At 42.3% G+C, this 25,533-nt stretch overlaps 7 non-coding genes across 7 annotated transcripts; all 7 read left to right on the plus strand.

The window, feature by feature from the left end:
* The first annotated feature begins 701 nt into the window (after positions 1 to 701).
* Positions 702 to 783, plus strand: TRNAS-GCU (transfer RNA serine (anticodon GCU)). The gene has a single exon. It is a non-coding gene; the product is annotated as a tRNA-Ser (tRNA).
* A 505-nt stretch (positions 784 to 1,288) lies between these two features.
* Positions 1,289 to 1,370, plus strand: TRNAL-AAG (transfer RNA leucine (anticodon AAG)). The gene has a single exon. It is a non-coding gene; the product is annotated as a tRNA-Leu (tRNA).
* Positions 1,371 to 12,210: 10,840 nt separating this feature from the next.
* On the plus strand, positions 12,211 to 12,292 carry TRNAS-GCU (transfer RNA serine (anticodon GCU)). Its single transcript has one exon. It is a non-coding gene; the product is annotated as a tRNA-Ser (tRNA).
* Positions 12,293 to 12,797: 505 nt separating this feature from the next.
* On the plus strand, positions 12,798 to 12,879 carry TRNAL-AAG (transfer RNA leucine (anticodon AAG)). The gene has a single exon. It is a non-coding gene; the product is annotated as a tRNA-Leu (tRNA).
* Positions 12,880 to 17,533: 4,654 nt separating this feature from the next.
* Positions 17,534 to 17,615, plus strand: TRNAS-GCU (transfer RNA serine (anticodon GCU)). The gene has a single exon. It is a non-coding gene; the product is annotated as a tRNA-Ser (tRNA).
* A 507-nt stretch (positions 17,616 to 18,122) lies between these two features.
* On the plus strand, positions 18,123 to 18,204 carry TRNAL-AAG (transfer RNA leucine (anticodon AAG)). Its single transcript has one exon. It is a non-coding gene; the product is annotated as a tRNA-Leu (tRNA).
* Positions 18,205 to 22,858: 4,654 nt separating this feature from the next.
* TRNAS-GCU (transfer RNA serine (anticodon GCU)) lies at positions 22,859 to 22,940 on the plus strand. Its single transcript has one exon. It is a non-coding gene; the product is annotated as a tRNA-Ser (tRNA).
* The last annotated feature ends 2,593 nt before the right edge of the window (positions 22,941 to 25,533 follow it).

Raw genomic sequence — 25,533 nt, forward strand, 5'->3', positions numbered from 1 at the left:
AATTAATCTGATCGCTTGCTGCGGAGTCATCGTCAACAAAAACTACCAAAATATTACTTCAATGTATTGTAATTACGACTGCCTCAGTTTTATGCATTACATGAGTAGTCGGACAGCAATTTATTTAGCGCAAAAATATTTCTTGTTGATGCACGTACGTTTTTAAACTGAAGTGTCATAGCTGTAGCGGCAATACTCCCAGTTTAGGTGGTTTTATAAACTAAGTTTTACTTTCTCCTACTTAAAACTTTTTGCAGAACAATGCACATTAAATGGGAAGGCAGTTTTCCTTAATTGTGTACTATTTGCAGCCTAATGTTGACATGTAAGCACACCACCAATAACTGACACCTAGAGACTCGAAAGCGCCATACCAGTACAATATTTGTATGATATTGCACTTTAAATCCACGTACAACTGAATTAAAGCAATCTTAGCTCACTTGAGGGTAGTGTGATAGTACATCACATATGGATAGAACACGTTTGGAAAATGTAATTTTCATGATTACATTACGTTTAACATATAAATTCAAGCTGAAGTAGGGATGGACAACAAGGTCGTATAGAGCAAAGCTGAAGACAACAAGTTACCATAACAATCTGTAAATATATGCTCTTTATTATGTTTAGACAACTATCACCTAATAGAACACATTTTGGCTACCATATTTTGTACTCCTGAAACATGGTGTTTTGAAGACGAGTTGGCCGAGTGGTTAAGGCGATGGAGTGCTAATCCATTGTGCTCTGCACGCGTGGGTTCAAATCCCATCCTCGTCGGTTTATTGTTCCAGCTTTAGTTTTTAGTATGTGGTAGGGCTGGGTTAACCCTATTTTATGTAAAAGTTAAATGACATATCCCATGGTATTTCCGGCAGTACAACGGCTCAGTTTGGAAACACTGCTCAGTTGAGTACTGTGCTTAGGCATTACTGTAAACAGCGCCAGCCGGGTTCTGCTCATGAATCACGAAATCTTTCCTGAGGCGGAGGGTTGGTAAGTTGAGGGACGTAGATAGTTTGATTCCTTATCCTTAAAGAAAGAGAAGCAGCGTGTGTGGGACGCCAATGTAAGGGTTGTCTTCCTACGGACTCTCAGGACTGGCGCTCCCTGACACCTCCCATGGCCCGGGGCCAATCCTGACCTACTGAATGTATCACGTGCCTGCTGCTGTTGGCGTTGACTTTCCTAGGATCACTTCACAGGCTATACACCCTTATTCTCCAACTCCCCTATACAACAGAACATCTCACTTCAGAAAGCTTACAGAAACATGTTTGCACAGGGTAGAGTGGCCGAGCGGTCTAAGGCGCTGGATTAAGGCTCCAGTCTCTTTGGAGGCGTGGGTTCGAATCCCACCGCTGCAAGTATTTTTCAACTCACAAACGTATTTTGTCTGCATCAGTGTCTCACTCTCTGTCTTCTGCACCTACGATCCACATAGCGAGAGGTGAGACTATGTAAAGTGGTGACGTATATATATAAGGGTAGCCAGACAGTGGGACCGAGCCTTCTTATTTTAAAAAACCACAACCTAAGGTGACAAGAATTGTATCGGTAAACAAACCAGCTGTCTTGAAGTCTAACTATAGAGGCGACGAGAGGGGTCACTGTGATGCTGAAAGTTCAGTGAGTGTAAACAGTAGAACGCTGTGTGATACGTTTCCTTGCAGTGATGACAGCTCGCGTTTCTAAAGCAGAGAGCAAACATACAATGGGGAAGAAGAATAAATAAGGAAAGACATATATTATATACAGACTGTTATTATACTTTGCTTTTCACCTGTAACTCGCTCAACTGTCGGTGAATGCTGCGTTACCCTGCATAGCCAGGTCACTACAGCGGGTGTCCACAGTGTTTGGCCAAGTTACTATAGTTGTGAGCTTGTAGATGTGAGGTAGCGTGGCTGAGCAGGCTAAACTGGCTAGATTTAGGCTCCAGTCTCTCTGGAGCCGTGGGCTTGAATCCCAACACTTTAAGTTTACTTGAACCAAATACTTTTGCAAAAAAGGTTCATGTAATAAATATTCATTAGGGTCGTGGTTGTGAGTATGACACTAATGGATAAAAGTGGGACTAACAATGCTACCATTCCTGAGACTACCACTGCACTAACAGCCTGGGAGAGGTTTGAACTGGATACAAGATACTTGCATGAGGGAACTAACTCGAAAGGGGAACTATCCACTGATGTTTTCTATCGCTTGCTGAGTGAGTATGTTGACACAATGGATGCAAAAGATTGTTTTGTGTGTACACAGATTCCTGTTTCGGTACAAGAGGGGGTTACCTATCATAGACTGTCATTAACATATGAGATACGTTGTAGTCTGTTACTAACAAGATTCTAAAACCAGGAAGAGATTCAATATTTTTACTCAAATCATGATCTTGTGTTTTCTAATGTGCCTATCATAGAGGATGTGAGTGGGGTAGCTAAGTACTATAGCATAAAGTTAGTTAAAGGATTCTTTCAGGCGACATTAACAATTAGTACATCTTATGCACACCACAATAATTTGACATGTTTGCTTACACCTGTAGAGAAAAGCTTTTTAGATCACACGGAAGAGAGAAGAAGGGCATTGAAGGGTAAACTAGAGAAAGGATTACAGCAACGGGCCTTTGCTAGTAGTGACGGTTATAGTGCAATTAGAGAACAAGGGAAGTTAGCTTTAGACGCACTACATGTAGGAAAGCTTTGCATATCCAAGACCAAATCATACTATGACAATGTGTTTGTGGGAATGAGGGAATGTAAGCGTGTGTTTTTGTTTCAGAGTAAATGGACGTTCATGTTAAATGGACAGGATCCAGCAATCCCCGGGATTTATTATATATGTGGACTTAATGCTTATTACCGTCTTCCAAAGGGATAGTATGGGACATGTTATTTGGGGATAGTTTTCCCAAAGATATATCAACTTGACGATTTGAAAAGCTTACCAAAATTGTCTGAATTACATCGTACTAGACATAAGAAAGAGACTGCTGCTGGTGTAGTAGGAGACATATTTGGGACGATAATTTCTTCAGTGGGAGTTATTATGAACTCCATAAAGATTCAAAAGTTGTCTACTATTGAGGATAACATGCTGACAAACTTTTCAGGGGCTATACTCCTGATGGATACTGAACTTGCTGCGGAGGGGGCTATGACTCTTCAAAACAGGCTTGCTTTAGACATTCTTTTAGTGAAAAATGGCAGAGTTTGTAGATTGCTCAATGGGTGTAATTGTTGCGCTTACATACCAGATAATAGTAATGAGATTAGAAGTATGCTTACTAACTTGACTAGGGATAGTACGGACTTGAAGGATTTGAAAGAACCAGGTCTTTGGAAAAAGGTTGGGAAAGGATTTGCTTCAGTGGGAAATTGGATTAGTAACATTTGGCATGGAATATTGTCTAAAATAATACAGGGGATATTGATTGTTATAGATTGTTTATTTGGATCATGGGTGGCATGTAAAATTAGTAAAAGAATAAAATTGAAGATGGCGAAAAATAATAGGAGGAGGGAAGAAAAACAAAGGGAAAAATTATTCAGGGCAAGATCAAAGGGGAAACCAAGAAGGGAAGAGATTGATATGAGGGAATTTTAGTATGTAAAATTAGTAGGGAAGATTTGTGTGATGACAAGAGTCATCAGAGGAGGGATTGCTGGAGTGTGTCTTTTAAAATTAATATTAACATGAAAAGCTTATAATATATTGTGTAATGAAGCTGCATAAAAAATGTGTTAACGTAGAAATAATGCACACGTTTGAAATGTGCTCACGGGGAGTGGCTACCAATGTATACGAAGACTAATGAAAGTTATTAATGCTGAATTAATTATGTACTAATGTTTTTAATTTGTATTAACATATCAAAATTGGAGTTATGTATTAGGAGTTTGTTAATTAAGCAGTAGGTCTTAGTTTAGCGAAGGTCTGTGCCTAGCTGCCTGGTCTCATATTAAACTGTCTTTTTCTAATGTGCAATGTGCTATTTTCCTGAAGGACATGAAACTGTACTTTCCCAGAAGCTAGAGATGTGTGTAGCTGTAGTAAATTCTTTCTCATGGGACCCTACTTGCTCAAGGAGACATTCTTGCTGAATGCAACAGTGTAATTTGTAACAGGTGCAAGGCTGCCTGGAGTAGGAGAAAACAATGGAACTACTGACTGTAGAGTAAAATGTAACTTTTCTCACCTGACATTCCAACCGATGAAAACGTCAATAACATGGGCCAATCAACGACATGAGAACTGTGGTTTGTGTAAAACTCTGGTGAAGATTATTGGACAGAGATGGCGATGCACCAATGATTATCCATTGAGGAATTAGGAGTAAATTAGACAGTTTTGATTTAACCACATGACCCGAGGAGAAATCAGGCATTTATTGGACATTCCACTCCAAGCCATTCTTTGCCATTCTACTGAGCCATTTAGGCCATTTCGTTTGAGACTTTGCCGTTTGTTCGCCCTGTTACTCTAAACCACCCTTTACTTATTCCTTACCTGATACTTACTTCTCCTCTATATGAGGGAAGTTCTTGTTCCTTAGCTATGCCATACTGATACTTTGCCCTGTCCTTTCTTTGCTGATGATGCAAACGACTGATGTCCCGAGGACGAAGACTGACGCTGTTTGCTGATCCGTTGGATGGGTAACTATCTGATGAAAATTGTAATTGTCTGTTTGCCTTTTCTTTCTAGGTACCAAGTGCTCTTTGATAGAGGCCATAGTTAGATGTTTTTCAAATTTGTGTTTGCTAAATTGTTTTGCATGAAGCCCAACATGCTGATGCTAATACGAGGTTATTTAAGGTGTTCACTAAAATCTGACGCAAATAGACAAATGACTGAGTTCTTGCTTTGTTGAACCATGCACTACTGAGACTTTGCTAAGTTGCTTCTTAATAATTATGTGTTAATACTGAGTGAATATTCTCTATGCATTGATTAATTGCGTTTCTAATTGCAAATCTGAAGAGTTACTAATGAGATGAATTGCTGATGAGATGAACAGAAATGACTTTAGATTGTAACCAGTAGGGAAATAAATATCCTAACACTTAACTAAATTGGTGTGGTTATTCATGACTGAAAGATCATGGTGTGTTCACTTTATTGACTCTCATTAAAGGTTATTGATTAGCATGCTGATTAGTTATTGCGATTGTTGTTGAGATATTGATCTATTGATTTGTGATGCCAAAAGGCATCTCGTACTGGGAAGTCCCCGAACCTGGTCTAAAAGGTTCATCGACCTAGGCGTGTCGCGGTTCTCAACGGTCTTACCCTCGCAGCGGAGAGGCGTAGGGGAACGGTCCTTGTTCCAACGGGTTCTGCTCTGGCCGAGGTAGGGGCGACCCCTTCCGGTAGCCACGGTGCTGTTTGGTATGAGCGAACCACTACAGTCCGTGCCCTCCAGAAGGAGTCCCAGAGGAAAAACCCCAGTAGGGTAAAAAACCTCCACAGGAACTCCCTGAAACGAAAGGAGGACACCAGGGTATTAGGACCGCAGTTCAGGAAGGCAGGAAAACAAAGCAAATCAGGAACAGACAGGATTCGCAGAAGGATATCAAATAGGAGCGTGACTATCACCAAGGAGTGTTGCAACGCAATGAACAGGCAGTTGGAATCCCCTTAAATACCCCTGGACAGGAAACAGGAAACAGGAAGTAGAACACCGCCATCTTGGATTGGGGAAAAGAAAACAATAATGAATTAGGTATGTGTGTTAGACAATGCATGCTGGGTAGAGAGGAAGTGGTAAGCATGCTGGAAAGAGAAAAAAGGCAAGTATAAAGAACCCCCAGTGTAAGGGTTCGGTTTGTCCTAGGAACATCGGTAAGTGGTGGTGGGCAGGTGAATACATGCAAGAGAAATAAATGTTAAGCGCATAATGCGCTGTGTGCGGCCATGCCTGAAACCCCCTCGGGGTTTCAGGCTCTGCCGCGTCTGCCTTTAAGGCAGAACTTAAAAAAGGGGGAGCGGCGAGCGCCGTGACCCCCAGACCGGCTCCCTGGAGCCTTTATGGCCCTCGCCGGAGCCGCGGCGACCCCCGCGACCTGGGTGTCTGCCTCGGCGTCTACCGCGGCCCGGGCGTCGGCCGCGGCAAAATTAACGTGCCGCGCCGCGGCAACCTGAGCCCGCGGCCGCAGCGAGCGCTGCGGTGTAACAGTATGCCCCCTCCCCGAGGCCCCGGGTTTGTGAGGGAAGAGCCGAAAAAAGCGGCGGATTAAAAGAGGAGCATGGACTGAAGAGGCATCCTCCCAGGAACACTCACTCAAAGGGTACCCCTTCCAATGAATAAGGTATTGGAGGCGCCCATGGAAAAATCGAGAGTCACAGACCTCCTGCACTTCGTATTCAGGCACATTGTCAACCAACAAAGGAGGGGGACAGGGCAACTGCCTATGAAAGAGATCAGGACGGTAAGGTTTCAGTTGCGAGACATGGAATACTGGGTGGATCTTCCATGTCCGAGGTAGGCGAAGACGCATGGACACTGGGTTGATCTTCTTGAGAATGAGAAAGGGACCATAAAAGCGGGGCTTGAATTTGTTTTGGGTGAGTCGGAGAGGTAGGAATCTAGAGGAGAGCCAGACCTTATCATGGACTTGATATAGAGGAGCCGCACAGCGTCTCCTATCTGCTATTGTCTTCATGCGGGACTTGGTGGACACAAGGTTAGAATGGATAATTCGCTGTATACCCCGTAGCTGTCGAACGAAAGAGGAGATGGCGGGAAGGTTGGAGTTGTCTCTCAGGGGAGTTGGGAAGGCCCTGGGATGGAAACCATAGGAGCCATAGAAAGGAGAGACTTTAGAGGCACTGTGTAGAGAGTTATTATAGGAGAATTCGGCAAGCGGTAAGTAGGGAGCCCAATTACTTTGTGTAGCGTTACAGAAGCTACGTAAGTACTGCTCGAGACCCTGATTGAGTCGTTCTGTTTGTCCATTGGTTTGAGGGTGGAACCCGGATGACAAGGCCACCTGGATCCCCAAGATCTTGCAAAATTGGTTCCAGAAACGGGAGATATATTGGGGACCTCTGTCTGATATAATAACTTGGGGTAGCCCATGTAGCCTGAACATTTCTTGAGTAAAGACCTGACTTAACTCCTTTGCCGTGGGTAACTTTCTCAAGGCCGTGAAGTGGGCCATCTTGGTGAAGGAGTCCACAGTTACCATTATGACGTGGTTTCCCATTGAGGAAGGTAAGGCGCACATAAAATCGGTGGATATGGTAAGCCATGGGCCTGGGGGAACAGGTAATGGGCGGAGTAAGCCCACAGGTCTGGTTCGGGGTGTCTTGGCTTGAGCACATGTAGGACAGGATAACACATATGCCTCAGTGTCAGCCTTGAGAGTTGGCCACCAGAAAGAGCGAAGCAAAAGATCTTGAGTCGCTTTCACTCCTCGATGACCCGCAATAGGAGAATCATGGCACATGTGTAAGGCTTCGATTTGCACTGTTTTAGTGGGTAAAAACAGGGCCTTATCATGATAATAGTAGTCATGATCTATGTGCAGCTGTGGACGTAACCTCTTTAGTTCTGTTTCGTGTAGACGGGCATATTCAGACTTAACTTGATCTAAAAAGGTCTGTGCTACCCCTATGATTTTATTGTTGTCGAATAAGTTTTGAACCGCGGAATCACCGCACCCAGGATAACGTCGGGACAGGGCATCCGCCAGGATGTTCTGAGAACCAGGGATGTAGGTGATATAGAAATCATACTGGCTGAAGAAGAAGGCCCATCGAGCTTGCCGGCTATTTTGGCACTGGAAATTTCTTAAACACTGTAGATTTCTATGATCGGTCCGGGCTTCGAAGGGCTCCTTTGATCCCATCAAAAAGTGTCTCCATTCAGTGCACGCGACCTTTAAGGCGAGTAATTCGCATTCTAGCACGGAATAGTTTCGCTCAGAATCAGATAGAATGTGGGATAGATAGAATACAGGGTGTTCTAGGTCATCATCGTCTTGTCTTTGTAACAAGGCAGCCCCAATGGCTCTTTCTGAGGCGTCTGTGACAACAATGAATTGTTTGCTAGTGTCTGGGTGTCGAAGAATAGGGGCTTGACTAAAGGCTTTCTTTAAGTCCTGAAAAGCTGACTCAGCGCCTGGTGTCCAACAAAAACCTTTCTTTAGGTGTTCCTTTTTGAGGGTTTGAGTAATGAAGCTGGTTCTCTGGGCAAAGTCTGCTATGAACTGCCGGTAGAAGTTGGCTAGTCCCAGAAAACATTGAGTCTCCTTGATGGAAGAAGGAGATGGCCAGTTCAATATAGCCTGTACTTTGTCTGAGTCCATGGCAATTCCGGTTTGGTCTATACAGTATCCCAAATATTTCACTTCTATCTGATCAAATTCGCATTTTTCAGGCTTACAGAACAAATGATGTTGTCGGAGTCTTTCTAAGACTTGGCGGACGTGTTTGGAATGTTCCTCTGGATGAACCGAATAAATTAGGATATCGTCAAGATACACTACCACTGTTTGTTGCAAAAGATCAGAAAAGATAGAATCCATGAATCTTTGAAAGATGGACGGGGCATTAGTGAGTCCGAAGGGCATTACTCTGTATTCGTAGTGACCAAAAGGTGTTCTAAAGGCGGTCTTCCACTCATCACCTTCTCTGACTCTTAGCAGATGATAGGCTCCTCGCAGATCCAGCTTAGTGAACCTCTTGGCTCCTCTGACTGCTTCTAAGATGTCTTTGATGAGGGGTAGCGGATACCGGTCTTTGATAGTGATCCTGTTTAACCCTCTGAAGTCGATACAGGGACGCAGGTCTTTGGTTTTCTTTGGTACAAAGAAAAGAGGAGCCCCGGCGGGTGAAGAGGAGGGAGTTATTAACTCACTTTGTAGACTCTCATCTAGGTACTCCTTCAGAATTTGTTTCTCTGGTTCGGTGAGGGAGTACATCCGCCCAAAAGGAACTACAGTGTCTGGCTCTAAAGAAATGGCACAGTCGTATTCTCTGTGGGGTGGCAATTCAGGTCTTTCTGGCTTCTGGAATACATCGATATAGTCCTGATACTGTCTGGGAACTCCCTGTAGAACATTAATGGATCCTCCCACCTGGGCAGGTGCTGTTGAGAGACTTTTTGGGGACCAATAATCCCCGGCCGGATAGCAATGGTGTTGACAAAAATGGGAGGATAACAAAATGGTTTTTGTTTCCCAGTTGATGTAAGGATTGTGCCGTGTAAGCCATGGAATTCCCAGGATCATGACATGGTGTGGTGATGAGATTAAGTCAAACGAGAGAATTTCCTGATGTTTACCGAACTGTAAACAGAAAGTAGGGGTGGTGTATTGTACCGGTCCAGAGGCCAAGAGTGACCCATCAACAGTATCTACCTGTTCTGGTATTTCTTTGGGTATTTGTGTTATTTGTTGTTCTTTGGCCCAGGTTTCATCTAAATATAGGCCACTGGCTCCGCAATCCAATAAAGCCAAAGTTCTTGCTTCGCGGCCATCAGTTAAATGGAGGATAACTGGTAAGAGAAAAAGAGCAGTTCCTTCCTCCCTGGAAGAGCAAATAGAAGGTATATCACGATATCCCGTCCTCACCCTTCTTACTGGGGACGGGAGTTGGCGTTTCCCAAGGGCTTGGTTGGACGAATGGGGCAGGCGCGAATTAGGTGACCAGCTGCACCACAATATAGGCAAGCCCCTTCCTTCGTCTATGTTCCCTTTCGCTGGCGGATAGAGGTCCGCGAGCTGTGTCAATCTGCATGGGCTCTTCCTCGGTATTCCCTTTGGATTCAGGGCGGGCTTCCTCGGAACGATGGGCGAAGGGACGAGATGGTACTGAGTGAAAAGGCAAACGACTCTTCTTTTTCTCCATTCGTCGTTCATTTAACCGATACTCTATAGTTAGTGCTTGGTCCATCAACCCTTTGAGGTTTTCTATCCTGGCAGAATGTACTAGTTCATCTTTGATGTCCTCTCTTAGACCTCTACGGAAGAGTGTCACCAAGGTACGTTCCACCCAGGTTGTTTCTGCAGCTAATTGTCTGAAACGGGTGATGTATTGTAATACATCCTGACTCCCTTGTTGGACTTCGCAAAGAGCCTCTTCTGCTGACGCCTCGAGTCCAGGGCGTTCAAACATCTGTTTAAAAGTAGTGATAAAGGTGGAATAATTAGATAGACAGGGATCGTTTCTGGTTACTAGAGGTGTGGCCCAGGCCAAGGCTGGTCCTGATAAGGCACTAATCAAATACCCCACCTTGGTCTTATCTTGTACAAATTGCGAGGGGCGAAAGGCAAAGTACACCGTTAAGGCATCCAGGAATTCTTTTAATGTGGTGGGATCCCCGGAAAATCGAGGTGTAGAGGCGGCTACTGCAGGGACATCTGTGGTCCTGGAGGCAAAGGTTTGTCGATAAACAGTATTCTCAGTACGTAATTGCTGGAGTTCTTGAGCCTGTTGTTGTATCGTCGCCAGCAGGTCCTGGTTAGTAGGTTCCGTGTTTACCACTGGGTTATCCATAGTTCCGGACTGCAACAGGAATTGTGGGCGTTGCAATCTGTCGCGGTTCTCAACGGTCTTACCCTCGCAGCGGAGAGGCGTAGGGGAACGGTCCTTGTTCCAACGGGTTCTGCTCTGGCCGAGGTAGGGGCGACCCCTTCCGGTAGCCACGGTGCTGTTTGGTATGAGCGAACCACTACAGTCCGTGCCCTCCAGAAGGAGTCCCAGAGGAAAAACCCCAGTAGGGTAAAAAACCTCCACAGGAACTCCCTGAAACGAAAGGAGGACACCAGGGTATTAGGACCGCAGTTCAGGAAGGCAGGAAAACAAAGCAAATCAGGAACAGACAGGATTCGCAGAAGGATATCAAATAGGAGCGTGACTATCACCAAGGAGTGTTGCAACGCAATGAACAGGCAGTTGGAATCCCCTTAAATACCCCTGGACAGGAAACAGGAAACAGGAAGTAGAACACCGCCATCTTGGATTGGGGAAAAGAAAACAGTAATGAATTAGGTATGTGTGTTAGACAATGCATGCTGGGTAGAGAGGAAGTGGTAAGCATGCTGGGAAGAGAAAAAAGGCAAGTATAAAGAACCCCCAGTGTAAGGGTTCGGTTTGTCCTAGGAACATCGGTAAGTGGTGGTGGGCAGGTGAATACATGCAAGAGAAATAAATGTTAAGCGCATAATGCGCTGTGTGCGGCCATGCCTGAAACCCCCTCGGGGTTTTAGGCTCTGCCGCGTCTGCCTTTAAGGCAGAACTTAAAAAAGGGGGAGCGGCGAGCGCCGTGACCCCCAGACCGGCTCCCTGGAGCCTTTATGGCCCTCGCCGGAGCCGCGGCGACCCCCGCGACCTGGGTGTCTGCCTCGGCGTCTACCGCGGCCCGGGCGTCGGCCGCGGCAAAATGAACGTGCCGCACCGCGGCAACCTGAGCCCGCGGCCGCAGCGAGCGCTGCGGTGTAACAAGGCGTGTCTCCTTGTAAGTTTAATATCAAGGCTCTGACGCGCCTTCACTAATAAAAAGTAATCTGATCGCTTGCTGCGGAGTCATCGTCAACAAAAACTACCAAAATATTACTTCAATGTATTGTAATTACGACTGCCTCAGTTTTATGCATTACGTGAGTAGTCGGACAGCAATTTATTTAGCGCAAAAATATTTCTTGTTGATGCACGTACGTTTTTAAACTGAAGTGTCATAGCTGTAGCGGCAATACTCCCAGTTTAGGTGGTTTTATAAACTAAGTTTTACTTTCTCCTACTTAAAACTTTTTGCAGAACAATGCACATTAAATGGGAAGGCAGTTTTCCTTAATTGTGTACTATTTGCAGCCTAATGTTGACATGTAAGCACACCACCAATAACTGACACCTAGAGACTCGAAAGCGCCATACCAGTACAATATTTGTATGATATTGCACTTTAAATCCACGTACAAATGAATTAAAGCAATCTTAGCTCACTTGAGGGAAGTGTGATAGTACATCACATATGGATAGAACACGTTTGGAAAATGTAATTTTCATGACTACATTACGTTTAACATATAAATTCAAGCTGAAGTAGGGATGGACAACAAGGTCGCATAGAGCAAAGCTGAAGACAACAAGTTACCATAACAATCTGTCAATATATGCTCTTAATTATGTTTAGACAACTATCACCTAATAGAACACATTTTGGCTACCATATTTTGTACTCCTGAAACATGGTGTTTTGAAGACGAGGTGGCCGAGTGGTTAAGGCGATGGACTGCTAATCCATTGTGCTCTGCGCGCGTGGGTTCGAATCCCATCCTCGTCGTTTTATTTTTCCGTCTTTAGATTTTAGTATGTGGTAGGGCTGGGTTAACCCTATTTTATGTGAAAGTTAAATGACATATCCCATGGTATTTCCGGCAGTACAACGGCTCAGTTTGGAAACACCGCTCAGTTGAGTACTGTGCTTAGGCATTACTGTAAACAGCGCCAGCCGGGTTCTGCTCATGAATCACAAAATCTTTCCTGAGGCGGAGGGTTGGTAAGTTGAGGGACGTAGATAGTTTGATTCCTTATCCTTAAAGAAAGAGAAGCAGCGCGTGTGGGACGCCAGTGTAAGGGTTGTCTTCCTACGGACTCTCAGGACTGGCGCTCCCTGACACCTCCCATGGCCCGGGGCCAATCCTGACCTACTGAATGTATCACGTGCCTGCTGCTGCTGGCGTTGACTTTCCTAGGATCACTTCACAGGCTGTACACCCTTATTCTCCAACTCCGCTATACAACAGAACATCTCACTTCAGAAAGCTTACAGAAACAGGTTTGCACAGGGTAGTGTGGCGGAGCGGTCTAAGGCGCTGGATTAAGGCTCCAGTCTCTTTGGAGGCGTGGGTTCGAATCCCACCGCTGCCAGTATTTTTCAACTCACCAACGTATTTTGTCTGCATCAGTGTCTCACTCTCTGCCTTCTGCACCTACGATCCACATAGCGAGAGGTGAGACTATGTAAAGTGGTGACGTATATATATAAGGGTAGCCAGACAGTGGGACCGAGCCTTCTTATTTTAAAAAACCACAACCTAAGGTGACAAGAATTGTATCGGTAAACAAACCAGCTGTCTTGAAGTCTAACTATAGAGGCGACGAGAGGGGTCACTGTGATGCTGAAAGTTCAGTGAGTATAAACAGTAGAACGCTGTGTGATACGTTTCCTTGCAGTGATGACAGCTCGCGTTTCTAAAGCAGAGAGCAAACATACAATGGGGAAGAAGAATAAATAAGGAAAAACATATATTATATGCAGACAGTTATTATTCTTTGCTTTTCACCTGTAACTCGCTCAACTGTCGGTGAATGCTGCGTTACCCTGCATAGCCAGGTCACCACAGCGGGTGTCCACAGTGTTTGGCCAAGTTACTATAGTTGTGAGCTTGTACATGTGAGGTAGCGTGGCTGAGCAGGCTAAACTGGCTAGATTTAGGCTCCAGTCTCTCTGGAGCCGTGGGCTTGAATCCCAACACTTTAAGTTTACTTGAACCAAATACTTTTGCAAAAAAGGTTCATGTAATAAATATTCATTAGGGTCGTGGTTGTGAGTATGACACTAATGGATAAAAGTGGGACTAACAATGCTACAATTCCTGAGACTACCACTGCACTAACAGCCTGGGAGAGGTTTGAGCTGGATACAAGATACTTGCATGAGGGAACTAACTCGAAAGGGGAACTATCCACTGATGTTTTCTATCGCTTGCTGAGTGAGTATGTTGACACAATGGATGCAAAAGATTGTTTTGTGTGTACACAGATTCCTGTTTCGGTACAAGAGGGGGTTACCTATCATAGACTGTCATTAACATATGGGATACGTTGTAGTCTGTTACTAACAAGATTCTATAACCAGGAAGAGATTCAATATTTTTACTCAAATCATGATCTTGTGTTTTCTAATGTGCCTATCATAGAGGATGTGAGTGGGGTAGCTAAGTACTATAGCATAAAGTTAGTTAAAGGATTCTTTCAGGCGACATTAACAATTAGTACATCTTATGCACACCACAATAATTTGACATGTTTGCTTACACCTGTAGAGAAAAGCTTTTTAGATCACACGGAAGAGAGAAGAAGGGCATTGAAGGGTAAACTAGAGAAAGGATTACAGCAACGGGCCTTTGCTAGTAGTGACGGTTATAGTGCAATTAGAGAACAAGGGAAGTTAGCTTTAGACGCACTACATGTAGGAAAGCTTTGCATATCCAAGACCAAATCATACTATGACAATGTGTTTGTGGGAATGAGTGAATGTAAGCGTGTGTTTTTGTTTCAGAGTAAATGGACGTTCATGTTAAATGGACAGGATCCAGCAATCCCCGGGATTTATTATATATGTGGACTTAATGCTTATTACCGTCTTCCAAAGGGATAGTATGGGACATGTTATTTGGGGATAGTTTTCCCAAAGATATATCAACTTGACGATTTGAAAAGGTTACCAAAATTGTCTGAATTACATCGTACAAGACATAAGAAAGAGACTGCAGCTGGTGTAGTAGGAGACATATTTGGGACGATAATTTCTTCAGTGGGAGTTATTATGAACTCCATAAAGATTCAAAAGTTGTCTACTATTGAGGATAACATGCTGACACACTTTTCAGGGGCTATACTCCTGATGGATACTGAACTTGCTGCGGAGGGGGCTATGACTCTTCAAAACAGGCTTGCTTTAGACATTCTTTTAGTGAAAAATGGCAGAGTTTGTAGATTGCTCAATGGGTGTAATTGTTGCGCTTACATACCAGATAATAGTAATGAGATTAGAAGTATGCTTACTAACTGGACTAGGGATAGTACGGACTTGAAGGATTTGAAAGAACCAGGTGTTTGGAAAAAGGTTGGGAAAGGATTTGCTTCAGTGGGAAATTGGATTAGTAACATTTGGCATGGGATATTGTCTAAAATAATACAGGGGATATTGATTGTTATAGATTGCTTATTTGGATCATGGGTGGCATGTAAAATTAGTAAAAGAATAAAATTGAAGATGGTGAAAAATAATAGGACGAGGGAAGAAAAACAAAGGGAAAAATTATTCAGGGCAAGATCAAAGGGGAAACCAAGAAGGGAAGAGATTGATATGAGGGAATTTTAGTATGTAAAATTAGTAGGGAAGATTTGTGTGATGACAAGAGTCATCAGAGGAGGGATTGCTGGAGTGTGTCTTTTAAAATTAATATTAACATGAAAAGCTAACAATATATTGTGTAATGAAGCTGCATAAAAAATGTGTTAACGTAGAAATAATGCACACGTTTGAAATGTGCACACAGGGAGTGGCTACCAATGTATACGAAGACTAATGAAAGTTATTAATGCTGAATTAATTATGTACTAATGTTTTTAATTTGTATTAACATATCAAAATTGGAGTTATGTATTAGGAGTTTGTTCATTAAGCAGTAGGCCTTAGTTTAGCGAAGGTCTGTGCCTAGCTGCCTGGTCTCATATTAAACTGTCTTTTTCTAACGTGCAATGTGCTATTTTCCTGAAGGACATGAAACTGTACTTTCCCAGAAGCTAGAGATGTGTGTAGCTGTAGTAAATTCTTTCTCATGGGACCCTACTTGCTCAAGGAGACATTCTTGCTGAATGCAACAGGGTAATTTGTAACTGGTGAAAGGCTGCCTGGAGTAGGAGAAAACAATGGAACTACTGACTGTAGCGTAAAATGTAACTTTTCTTACCTGACATTCCAACCGATGAAAACGTCAATAACATGGGCCAATCAACGACATGAGAACTGTGGTTTGTGTAAAACTCTGGTGAAGATTATTGGACAGAGATGGCGATGCACCAATGATTATCCATTGAGGAATTAGGAGTAAATTAGACAGTTTTGATTTAACCACATGACCCGAGGAGAAATCAGGCATTTATTGGACATTCCACTCCAAGCCATTCTTTGCCATTCTACTGAGCCATTTAGGCCATTTCGTTTGAGACTTTGCCGTTTGTTCGCCCTGTTACTCTAAACCACCCTTTACTTATTCCTTACCTGATACTTACTTCTCCTCTATATGAGGGAAGTTCTTGTTCCTTAGCTATGCCATACTGATACTTTGCCCTGTCCTTTCTTTGCTGATGATGCAAACGACTGATGTCCCGAGAACGAAGACTGACGCTGTTTGCTGATCCGTTGGATGGGTAACTATCTGATGAAAATTGTAATTGTCTGTTTGCCTTTTCTTTCTAGGTACCAACTGCTCTTTGATAGAGGCCATAGTTAGATGTTTTCCAAATTTGTGTTTGCTAAATAGTTTTGCATGAAGCCCAACATGCTGATGCTAATACGAGGTTATTTAAGGTGTTCACTAAAATCTGACGCAAATAGAAAAATGACTGAGTTCTTGCTTTGTTGAACCATGCACTACTGAGACTTTGCTAAGTTGCTTCTTAATAATTATGTGTTAATACTGAGTGAATATTCTCTATGCATTGATTAATTGCGTTTCTAATTGCAAATCTGAAGAGTTACTAATGAGATGAATTGCTGATGAGATTAACAGAAATGACTTTAGATTGTAACCAGTAGGGAAATACATATCCTAACACTTAACTAAATTGGTGTGGTTATTCATGACTGAAAGATCATGGTGTGTTCACTTTATTGACTCTCATTAAAGGTTATTGATTAGCATGCTGATTAGTTATTGCGATTGTTGTTGAGATATTGATCTATTGATTTGCGATGCTAAAAGACATCTCGTACTGGGAAGTCCCCGAACCTGGTCTAAAAGGTTCATCGACCTATGCGTGTCTCCTTGTAAGTTTACTTATCAAGGCTCTGACGCGCCTTCACTAATAAAAAGTAATCTGATTGCTTGCTGCGGAGTCATCGTCAACAAAAACTACCAAAATATTACTTCAATGTATTGTAATTACGACTGCCTCAGTTTTATGCATTACGTGAGTAGTCGGACAGCAATTTATTTAGCGCAAAAATATTTCTTGTTGATGCACGTACGTTTTTAAACTGAAGTGTCATAGCTGTAGCGGCAATACTCCCAATTTAGGTGGTTTTATAAACTAAGTTTTACTTTCTCCTACTTAAAACTTTTTGCAGAACAATGCACAATAAATGGGAAGGCAGTTTTCCTTAATTGTGTACTATTTGCTGCCTAATGTTGACATGTAAGCACACCACCAATAACTGACACCTAGAGACTCGAAAGCGCCATACCAGTACAATATTTGAATGATATTGCACTTAAAATCCACGTACAACTGAATTAAAGCAATCTTAGCTCATTTGAGGGTAGTGTGATAGTACATCACATATGGATAGAACACGTTTGGAAAGTGTAATTTTCATGATTACATTACATTTAATATATAAATTCAAGCTGAAGTAGGGATGGACAACAAGGTCGTATAGAGCAAAGCTGAAGACAACAAGTTACGATAACAATCTGTAAATATATGCTCTTTATTATGTTTAGACAACTATCACCTAATAGAACACATTTTGGCTACCATATTTTGTACTCCTGAAACATGGTGTTTTGAAGACGAGGTGGCCGAGTGGTTAAGGCGATGGACTGCTAATCCATTGTTCTCTGCACGCGTGGGTTCGAATCCCATCCTCGTCGGTTTATTGCTCCATCTTTGGTTTTTAGTATGTGGTAGGGCTGGGTTAACCCCATTTTTAATGTGAAAGTTAAATTACATATCCCATGGTATTTCCGGCAGTACAACGGCTCAGTTTGGAAACACCGCTCAGTTGAGTACTGTGCTTAGGCATTACTGTAAACAGCGCCAGCCGGGTTCTGCTCATGAATCACAAAATCTTTCCTGAGGTGGAGGGTTGGTAAGTTGAGGGACGTAGATAGTTTGATTCCTTATCCTTAAAGAAAGAGAAGCAGCGCGTGCGGGACGCCAATGTAAGGGTTGTCTTCCTACGGACTCTCAGGACTGGCGCTCCCTGACACCTCCCATGGCCCGGGGCCAATCCTGACCTACTGAATGTATCACGTACCTGCTGCTGTTGGCGTTGACTTTCCTAGGATCACTTCACAGGCTATACACCCTTATTCTCCAACTCCCCTATACAACAGAACATCTCACTTCAGAAAGCTTACAGAAACAGGTTTGCACAGGGTAGTGTGGCCGAGTGGTCTAAGGCGCTGGATTAAGGCTCCAGTCTCTTTGGAGGCGTGGGTTCGAATCCCACTGCTGCCAGTATTTTTCAACTCACAAACGTATTTTGTCTGCATCAGTGTCTCACTCTCTGTCTTCTGCACCTACGATCCACATAGCGAGAGGTGAGACTATGTAAAGTGGTGACGTATATATATAAGGGTAGCCAGACAGTGGGACCGAGCCTTCTTATTTTAAAAAACCACAACCTAAGGAGACAAGAATTGTATCGGTAAACAAACCAGCTGTCTTGAAGTCTAACTATAGAAGCGACGAGAGGGGTCACTGTGATGCTGAAAGTTCAGTGAGTGTAAACAGTAGAACGCTGTGTGATACGTTTCCTTGCAGTGATGACAGCTCGCGTTTCTAAAGCAGAGAGCAAACATACAATGGGGAAGAAGAATAAATAAGGAAAGACATATATTATATGCAGACAGTTATTATACTTTGCTTTTCACCTGTAACTCGCTCAACTGTCGGTGAATGCTGCGTTACCCTGCATAGCGAGGTCACCACAGCGGGTGTCCACAGTGTTTGGCCAAGTTACTATAGTTGTGAGCTTGTAGATGTGAGGTAGCGTGGCTGAGCAGGCTAAACTGGCTAGATTTAGGCTCCAGTCTCTCTGGAGCTGTGGGATTGAATCCCAACACTTTAAGTTTACTTGAACCAAATACTTTTGCAAAAAAGGTTCATGTAATAAATATTCATTAGGGTCGTGGTTGTGAGTATGACACTAATGGATAAAAGTGAGACTAACAATGCTACAATTCCTGAGACTACCACTGCACTAACAGCCTGGGAGAGGTTTGAGCTGGATACAAGATACTTGCATGAGGGAACTAACTCGAAAGGGGAACTATCCACTGATGTTTTCTATCGCTTGCTGAGTGAGTATGTTGACACAATGGATGCAAAAGATTGTTTTGTGTGTACACAGATTCCTGTTTCGGTACAAGAGGGGGTTACCTATCATAGACTGTCATTAACATATGGGATATGTTGTAGTCTGTTACTAACAAGATTCTATAACCAGGAAGAGATTCAATATTTTTACTCAAATCATGATCTTGTGTTTTCTAATATGCTTATCATAGAGGATGTGAGTGGGGTAGCTAAGTACTATAGCATAAAGTTAGTTAAAGGATTCTTTCAGGCGACATTAACAATTAGTACATCTTATGCACACCACAATAATTTGACATGTTTGCTTACACCTGTAGAGAAAAGCTGTTTAGATCACACGGAAGAGAGAAGAAGGGCATTGAAGGGTAAACTAGAGAAAGGATTACAGCAACGGGCCTTTGCTAGTAGTGACGGTTATAGTGCAATTAGAGAACAAGGGAAGTTAGCTTTAGACGCACTACATGTAGGAAAGCTTTGCATATCCAAGACCAAATCATACTATGACAATGTGTTTGTGGGAATGAGTGAATGTAAGCGTGTGTTTTTGTTTCAGAGTAAATGGACGTTCATGTTAAATGGACAGGATCCAGCAATCCCCGGGATTTATTATATATGTGGACTTAATGCTTAATACCGTCTTCCAAAGGGATAGTATGGGACATGTTATTTGGGGATAGTTTTCCCAAAGATATATCAACTTCACGATTTGAAAAGGTTACCAAAATTGTCTGAATTACATCGTACTAGACATAAGAAAGAGACTGCTGCTGGTGTAGTAGGAGACATATTTGGGACGATAATTTCTTCAGTGGGAGTTATTATGAACTCCATAAAGATTCAAAAGTTGTCTACTATTGAGGATAACATGCTGACAAACTTATCAGGGGCTATACTCCTGATGGATACTGAACTTGCTGCGGAGGGGGCTAATACTCTTCAAAACAGGCTTGCTTTAGACATTCTTTTAGTGAAAAATGGCAGAGTTTGTAGATTGCTCAATGGGTGTAATTGTTGCGCTTACATACCAGATAATAGTAATGAGATTAGAAGTATGCTTACTAACTTGACTAGGGATAGTACGGACTTGAAGGATTTGAAAGAACCAGGTGTTTGGAAAAAGGTTGGGAAAGGATTTGCTTAAGTGGGAAATTGGATTAGTAACATTTGGCATGGGATATTGTCTAAAATAATACAGGGGATATTGATTGTTATAGATTGCTTATTTGGATCATGGGTGGCATGTAAAATTAGTAAAAGAATAAAATTGAAGATGGCGAAAAATAATAGGAGGAGGGAAGAAAAACAAAGGGAAAAATTATTCAGGGCAAGATCAAAGGGGAAACCAAGAAGGGAAGAGATTGATATGAGGGAATTTTAGTATGTAAAATTAGTAGGGAAGATTTGTGTGATGACAAGAGTCATCAGAGGAGGGATTGCTGGAGTGTGTCTTTTAAAATTAATATTAACATGAAAAGCTTACAATATATTGTGTAATGAAGCTGCATAAAAAATGTGTTAACGTAGAAATAATGCACACGTTTGAAATGTGCCCACGGGGAGTGGCTACCAATGTATACGAAGACTAATGAAAGTTATTAATGCTGAATTAATTATGTACTAATGTTTTTAATTTGTATTAACATGTCAAAATTGGAGTTATGTATTAGGAGTTTGTTCATTAAGCAGTAGGCCTTAGTTTAGCGAAGGTCTGTGCCTAGCTGCCTGGTCTCATATTGAACTGTCTTTTTCTAACGTGCAATGTGCTATTTTCCTGAAGGACATTAAACTGTACTTTCCCAGAAGCTAGAGATGTGTGTAGCTGTAGTAAATTCTTTCTCATGGGACCCTACTTGCTCAAGGAGACATTCTTGCTGAATGCAACAGGGTAATTTGTAACAGGTGCAAGGCTGCCTGGAGTAGGAGAAAACAATGGAACTACTGACTGTAACGTAAAATGTAACTTTTCTTACCTGACATTCCAACCGATGAAAACGTCAATAACATGGGCCAATCAACGACATGAGAACTGTGGTTTGTGTAAAACTCTGGTGAAGATTATTGGACAGAGATGGCGATGCACCATTGATTATCCATTGAGGAATTAGGAGTAAATTAGACAGTTTTGATTTAACCACATGACCCGAGGAGAAATCAGGCATTTATTGGACATTCCACTCCAAGCCATTCTTTGCCATTCTACTGAGCCATTTAGGCCATTTCGTTTGAGACTTTGCCGTTTGTTCGCCCTGTTACTCTAAACCACCCTTTACTTATTCCTTACCTGATACTTACTTCTCCTCTATATGAGGGAAGTTCTTGTTCCTTAGCTATGCCATACTGATACTTTGCCCTGTCCTTTCTTTGCTGATGATGCAAACGACTGATGTCCCTAGAACGAAGACTGACGCTGTTTGCTGATCCGTTGGATGGGTAACTATCTGATGAAAATTGTAATTGTCTGTTTGCCTTTTCTTTCTAGGTACCAACTGCTGTTTGATAGAGGCCATAGTTAGATGTTTTCCAAATTTGTGTTTGCTAAATAGTTTTGCATGAAGCCCAACATGCTGATGCTAATACGAGGTTATTTAAGGTGTTCACTAAAATCTGACGCAAATAGACAAATGACTGAGTTCTTGCTTTGTTGAACCATACACTACTGAGACTTTGCTAAGTTGCTTCTTAATAATTATGTGTTAATACTGTGTGAATATTCTCTATGCATTGATTAATTGCGTTTCTAATTGCAAATCTGAAGAGTTACTAATGAGATGAATTGCTGATGAGATTAACAGAAATGACTTTAGATTGTAACCAGTAGGGAAATACATATCCTAACACTTAACTAAATTGGTGTGGTTATTCATGACTGAAAGATCATGGTGTGTTCACTTTATTGACTCTCATTAAAGGTTATTGATTAGCATGCTGATTAGTTATTGCGATTGTTGTTGAGATATTGATCTATTGATTTGCGATGTTAAAAGACATCTCGTACTGGGAAGTCCCCGAACCTGGTCTAAAAGGTTCATCGACCTAGGCGTGTCTCCTTGTAAGTTTACTTATCAAGGCTCTGACGCGCCTTCACTAATAAAAAGTAATCTGATCGCTTGCTGCGGAGTCATCGTCAACAAAAACTACCAAAATATTACTTCAATGTATTGTAATTACGACTGCCTCAGTTTTATGCATTACGTGAGTAGTCGGACAGCAATTTATTTAGCGCAAAAATATTTCTTGTTGATGCACGTACGTTTTTAAACTGAAGTGTCATAGCTGTAGCGGCAATACTCCCAGTTTAGGTGGTTTTATAAACTAAGTTTTACTTTCTCCTACTTAAAACTTTTTGCAGAACAATGCACATTAAATGGGAAGGCAGTTTTCCTTAACTGTGTACTATTTGCTGCCTAATGTTGACATGTAAGCACACCACCAATAACTGACACCTAGAGACTCGAAAGCGCCATACCAGTACAATATTTGTATGATATTGCACTTTAAATCCACGTACAACTGAATTAAAGCAATCTTAGCTCATTTGAGGGTAGTGTGATAGTACATCACATATGGATAGAACACGTTTGGAAAGTGTAATTTTCATGATTACATTACATTTAACATATAAATTCAAGCTGAAGTAGCGATGGACAACAAGGTCGTATAGAGCAAAGCTGAAGACAACAAGTTACCATAACAATCTGTAAATATGTGCTCTTTATTATGTTTAGACAACTATCACCTAATAGAACACATTTTGGCTACCATATTTTGTACTCCTGAAACATGGTGTTTTGAAGACGAGGTGGCTGAGTGGTTAAGGCGATGGACTGCTAATCCATTGTGCTCTGCACGCGTGGGTTCGAATCCCATCCTCGTCAGTTTATTGTTCTGTCTTTAGTTTTTAGTATGTGGTAGGGCTGGGTTAACCCTATTTTATGTGAAAGTTAAATGACATATCCCATGGTATTTTCGGCAGTACAACGGCTCAGTTTGGAAACACCGCTCAGTTGAGTACTGTGCTTAGGCATTACTGTAAACAGCGCCAGCTGGGTTCTGCTCATGAATCACAAAATCTTTCCTGAGGCGGAGGGTTGGTAAGTTGAGGGACATAGTTTGATTCCTTATCCTTAAAGAAAGAGAAGCAGCGCGTGCAGGACGCCAATGTAAGGGATGTCTTCCTACAGACTCTCAGGACTGGCGCTCCCTGACACCTCCCATGGCCCGGGGCCAATCCTGACCTACTGAATGTATCACGTGCCTGCTGCTGTTGGCGTTGACTTTCCTAGGATCACTTCACAGGCTATACACCCTTATTCTCCAACTCCCCTATACAACAGAACATCTCACTTCAGAAAGCTTACAGAAGCAGGTTTGCACAGGGTAGTGTGGCTGAGCGGTCTAAGGCGCTGGATTAAGGCTCCACTCTCTTTGGAGGCGTGGGTTCAAATCCCTCCACTGCCAGTATTTTTCAACTCACAAACGTATTTTGTCTGCATCAGTGTCTCACTCTCTGCCTTCTGCACCTACGATCCACATAGCGAGAGGTGAGACTATGTAAAGTGGTGACGTATATATATAAGGGTAGCCAGACAGTGGGACCGAGCCTTCTTATTTTAAAAAACCACAACCTAAGGTGACAAGAATTGTATCGGTAAACAAACCAGCTGTCTTGAAGTCTAACTATAGAGGCGACGAGAGGGGTCACTGTGATGCTGAAAGTTCAGTGAGTGTAAACAGTAGAACGCTGTGTGATACGTTTCCTTGCAGTGATGACAGCTCGCGTTTCTAAAGCAGAGAGCAAACATACAATGGGGAAGAAGAATAAATAAGGAAAGACATATATTATATGCAGACAGTTATTATACTTTGCTTTTCAACTGTAACTCGCTCAACTGTAGGTGAATGCTGCGTTACCCTGCATAGCGAGGTCACCACAGCGGGTGTCCACAGTGTTTGGCCAAGTTACTATAGTTGTGAGCTTGTAGATGTGAGGTAGCGTGGCTGAGCAGGCTAAACTGGCTAGATTTAGGCTCCAGTCTCTCTGGAGCCGTGGGCTTGAATCCCAACACTTTAAGTTTACTTGAACCAAATACTTTTGCCAAAAAGGTTCATGTAATAAATATTCATTAGGGTCGTGGTTGTGAGTATGACACTAATGGATAAAAGTGGGACTAACAATGCTACCATTCCTGAGACTACCACTGCACTAACAGCCTGGGAGAGGTTTGAGCTGGATACAAGATACTTGCATGAGGGAACTAACTCGAAAGGGGAACTATCCACTGATGTTTTCTATCGCTTGCTGAGTGAGTATGTTGACAAAATGGATGCAAAAGATTGTTTTGTGTGTACACAGATTCCTGTGTCGGTCCAAGAGGGGGATACCTATCATAGACTGTCATTAACATATGGGATACGTTGTAGTCTGTTACTAACAAGATTCTATAACCAGGAAGAGATTCAATATTTTTACTCAAATCATGATCTTGTGTTTTCTAATGTGCCTATCATAGAGGATGTGAGTGGGGTAGCTAAGTACTATAGCATAAAGTTAGTTAAAGGATTCTTTCAGGCGACATTAACAATTAGTACATCTTATGCACACCACAATAATTTGACATGTTTGCTTACACCTGTAGAGAAAAGCTTTTTAGATCACACGGAAGAGAGAAGAAGGGCATTGAAGGGTAAACTAGAGAAAGGATTACAGCAACGGGCCTTTGCTAGTAGTGACGGATATAGTGCAATTAGAGAACAAGGGAAGTTAGCTTTAGACGCACTACATGTAGGAAAGCTTTGCATATCCAAGACCAAATCATACTATGACAATGTGTTTGTGGGAATGAGTGAATGTAAGCGTGTGTTTTTGTTTCAGAGTAAATGGACGTTCATGTTAAATGGACAGGATCCAGCAATCCCCGGGATTTATTATATATGTGGACTTAATGCTTATTACCGTCTTCCAAAGGGATAGTATGGGACATGTTATTTGGGGATAGTTTTCCCAAAGATATATCAACTTGACGATTTGAAAAGGTTACCAAAATTGTCTGAATTACATCGTACTAGACATAAGAAAGAGACTGCTGCTGGTGTAGTAGGAGACATATTTGGGATGATAATTTCTTCAGTGGGAGTTATTATGAACTCCATAAAGATTCAAAAGTTGTCTACTATTGAGGATAACATGCTGACAAACTTTTCAGGGGCTATACTCCTGATGCATACTGAACTTGCTGCGGAGGGGGCTATGACTCTTCAAAACAGGCTTGCTTTAGACATTCTTTTAGTGAAAAATGGCAGAGTTTGTAGATTGCTCAATGGGTGTAATTGTTGCGCTTACATACCAGATAATAGTAAAGAGATTAGAAGTATGCTTACTAACTTGACTAGGGACAGTACGGACTTGAAGGATTTGAAAGAACCAGGTGTTTGGAAAAAGGTTGGGAAAGGATTTGCTTCAGTGGGAAA

This window comes from Pleurodeles waltl, chromosome 12 (genome assembly GCF_031143425.1).
Source record: "Pleurodeles waltl isolate 20211129_DDA chromosome 12, aPleWal1.hap1.20221129, whole genome shotgun sequence".
NCBI lineage: Eukaryota > Metazoa > Chordata > Amphibia > Caudata > Salamandridae > Pleurodeles > Pleurodeles waltl.